The sequence below is a fragment of the Vicia villosa genome, unplaced genomic scaffold (assembly GCF_029867415.1).
Source record: "Vicia villosa cultivar HV-30 ecotype Madison, WI unplaced genomic scaffold, Vvil1.0 ctg.004382F_1_1, whole genome shotgun sequence".
In the NCBI taxonomy this organism is placed as follows: domain Eukaryota; kingdom Viridiplantae; phylum Streptophyta; class Magnoliopsida; order Fabales; family Fabaceae; genus Vicia; species Vicia villosa.
The window spans coordinates 137,593-141,231 of record NW_026706426.1 but is presented as its reverse complement, the minus strand read 5'-3'; the positions used below and the strand labels follow the sequence as shown (position 1 = coordinate 141,231).

The 3,639-nt window shown below is 28.7% G+C and overlaps 1 long non-coding RNA gene across 3 annotated transcripts; it reads left to right on the top strand.

Annotated features, from left to right (window-relative positions):
• The first annotated feature begins 546 nt into the window (after nt 1-546).
• On the top strand, nt 547-3,639 carry LOC131642029 (uncharacterized). 3 transcript variants are annotated; one of them, XR_009295715.1, is made up of 6 exons: nt 547-1,001; nt 1,085-1,175; nt 1,837-1,918; nt 2,050-2,115; nt 2,243-2,311; nt 2,871-3,638. It is a non-coding gene; the product is annotated as an uncharacterized LOC131642029 (long non-coding RNA). The 3 variants fall into 3 exon arrangements; XR_009295716.1 differs by lacking the exon at nt 1,837-1,918 and having other exon boundaries at nt 2,868-3,639; XR_009295714.1 differs by lacking the exon at nt 1,837-1,918 and having other exon boundaries at nt 2,871-3,636.

Sequence of the window (3,639 nt, the reverse complement as noted above, 5' to 3'; positions counted from 1 at the left end):
ATACTTAAAGGCACTACAACATTTGTTGTCTCTGGCAACACTTTTTTAGGTAACATGTAAAAATTGTTGCCTTAAATTCGTATATGCAACGATTTATGGTTATCGCCAGAAATATATTTGCAACCCTTGATAATCGTTGCCTAAAATACTTTTGGGGACGTTTTTGGAGTGTCACTCTTGTATTTTTTGGGCAACGATTGTTAATTGTGCCCTTAACTGCTATTGGGGACGATTTTAGAGCGTTAATATATTATTTATTTTGCAATGTTTGATAATTATCCCCTAAAATACTTTTGGGGACATTTTTAAATTATTACGTTAGTTCTAATATAAAAGGATACATTTCTCCAATATTGCATAAAATTTTAGCATCATCAAATTTTTGGTAACCATCTTTCCTCCAAAACTTATACACAAAAAAAAATATTTTCCTCTAAACATTAATAAAATATTATTAAAAGAAATATATTAAAAATCTTCTAACACATAATAAAATAATATGCTTAAAATCTTTTTGGTAAAAAAATTCATTCCAAAAGCTTTTAAATGATTTTACCGTGACTCTATCATCAACTTTTTCACTAACCCTCCTCCAAATCTTCCTTCTCCCAAATTATTGTTCCTTCCCTAATCTATTGTTCCTTCACGGAATTGATTGTTCATTCACCAAATCGATTGTTCCTTCAACGAATAATTTGTTACTTCATCGAATCGGTTATTACTTCGCCGAATCGATTGTTGCTTCACTGAATCATTTTCCCCCAAATCAATTTTCTTTCTATGAAGTGATTCTTCCTTCCCCGAATCTATTGTTCCTTCACCGAATCGATTGTTTCTGTTTCATAGTGATTTACTCAGCTCTTTCGTTTTGCAGTGGCTCTCCTACCCATATCGATTTCCTATTTTCCATACCCCAAATTGATTTCTCTTCTTCAAATAATTTTTATTTCTACATAGAAATCTTCTAGATTTGTGGTTTTCTTTTAAGATATCCCAAACTGGTAAAAACCAAACCTTTTGATTTTTGATTCATATGCATGTATATCATATTTATTAATTATTAATGTTTTTCTATTTGATTTAGATGCTACCAAATTGATTGGAGTTCAAGAACTGTTTGCGAGATTTCGTCTTTGGTCTTGTGTGTTCTTTATTCTATGTAATACTTTGTTCAGGTATTTTTTTTAATTTACCGTATATATAATTTACAGTTGTTACTTTATAATAATAACTTTGTTGAGGTATTTGTTCAGCTTTTTTGTGTTCTTTCTTCTTTATAAGAAACGTTGAATCTTTGTGTTTTATACTTTTTAGTTAAATTTGATATCTTTTTAGAAGTATTAAGTTTGTGTGTTTAATGGCGATAAAATTTGACAACGACTTTTAAATTGCAAGAACAAGAAAACAATGTTTTACCTATAGTGACCAATTCACTCAACTTTCCTTCAACCTGAATGAGGTTCTTATTAAACCTTTTTGGGAAAGCCGCCTTCCATATACAGAACATAGACAATTTTGAGAGGTTTCCTAGTACAAGACATTCAAAAAGAAACAAAATTCAAGTGATCCAAGATATACTTTTGAATTGAACTACTTTCTACCTGCAAGTTATCTTCCCCACTTTAGATAAGATTTTTTTCTCTTTAATCATGATGTGGTTATGCAACAAGATCTCAACATACCATGAAAATTAATATGAATGAAAAAGTAAGCGCATGAGTTAGGACTTTGCAAGGAAGGTGAAACTTCATATCGTAGGATGGATATGTTCATAAACTTCTTAAATCCATACATTGCAAAGAGGTTTGATGTTAATGCTTTTGTATGTGCATTTAGGATGAACTTGTTTGAGTCGTAGCAATGGAGGAGGCATAATTTAACTTGAGTCGTAGCAAGAGAGTAACAATACTTCAGTGAAGTATGTTCATATGCTTTATTGGAAATTGATTATTCTTAATAGTATATCAACTAGTTGGTTCTCTCACATTCTGTTGAAAACTTTCACTTTGCATCATTTTGCTCAGTTAGAGTGACTATTTATTTATTCAGGTTAGAAGAGGAAAAGTCAATGACAAATTGAGAGGTTTGAATAACATTGTTCCAGAATGTTACAAGGTTAATAATTTATGTTCCTGTAAAAATTTTCAATGTTTTTTGTCTAACTTTGTATTAGTTAAAATCTTATTTTATTTTTTAGTAAAAAGAAATCTTTTTTTCTTACTTATATTAATTAATATTGCAGACCATGGAAATGGCACTAATGTTGAATGGAATCATAAACTATGTTCATTCATTGGAGCATCAAGTAGTGGTAATTAAGTGATGAAAAATTAAATAAAAAAAAAGACAATTTAATATTCATTTAATCATAGGAAAATTGATATTAATTTATGTTTTGGTTTTTTTTCAGTTTCTTTCATTGAAGCTTACTGCATCTAGTACTTTATGATTTCAATTCAGAAGCAAATGGTGTCAGTCTTATTCAATAATATATATATATATATATATATATATATATATATATATATATATATATATATATATATATATATATATATATATATATATATATATATATATATATAACATATTTAAAAAATTAAAAGAAAAATATTAATTAAATATATCATGTCATTTTACTATCAGTTAGTCCCTACCAAATTTTTTTATAAACACTACAAACTCAATATCACACACACACACATATATAAAATAAGTTTATCACGTATTTAAAAATAACTTATATATCAATAGAATAACTTATAAAATAAAATAAGGACCATTTGTTGTGAAAGGTTGAAACCATGACCTTCGTATAATTTGATCTTTTATTTTTGTTTCTTCCCGAAACCTCCTTTTCACTTCAGCAGAACAGATAGTACTTTAGCCGAATGACGCATGTAATGAGGATGAAGTAGGTGAAGAACTTCAAGAGGATGATATTGGTGATGAATTTCACGAGGACGGCAAAAGTGATGAATTTTAAGAGGAGTTCGAAAAAGTTAATTAGTTGGATGATGATGATGTTGTTTTAGGCTTGTAATTAAGTATTAAACTTATAATATTAAGTATTGTTAGAAATTATAAACTTAAGTATTAAGTAATGTTAGAAAATTTAAATTTATAGTGTTATGTAATGTTAGAAAATTTCTTTCTATTAGGTGTATTTGAGATAATGTATGATTTTATTAACTCAACTTTTGTAGTGGCAATTTATGTTTAGTGCAATTCTTGGTAAAAAAATATTCCTTGTAAATTATAGGTACATCTATGAAGTTTATTCGCTGTTTCACTTTCAAGAAACAATTTGTATTTGTTGTTGGATATGGAAACGTTTGAAAATTGTTGCAATAGACTGCTCTCATTCTACAATTTTAGGGAACAATTTGAATGCGTTGCAATTTTTAGCAACACTTTAACATTGTCGCCCAAGATAAAGCAAAAAACGTCCCCTTTTCCTACAGTTTAGGCGACGTTTAAGAAAAGTGTGGCCAAAGAGCAATAAAAAACGTTGCCTTAATTAATAGGCAACGCTTGCACAGAAGACGCGTGGAAAACGTCCCCTATTCTTTAAGGCAACGTTTTTTACAGTTCTGGCAACAATTTTCAATTGTTGTCAAAGAGCAAAAATGTTGTAGT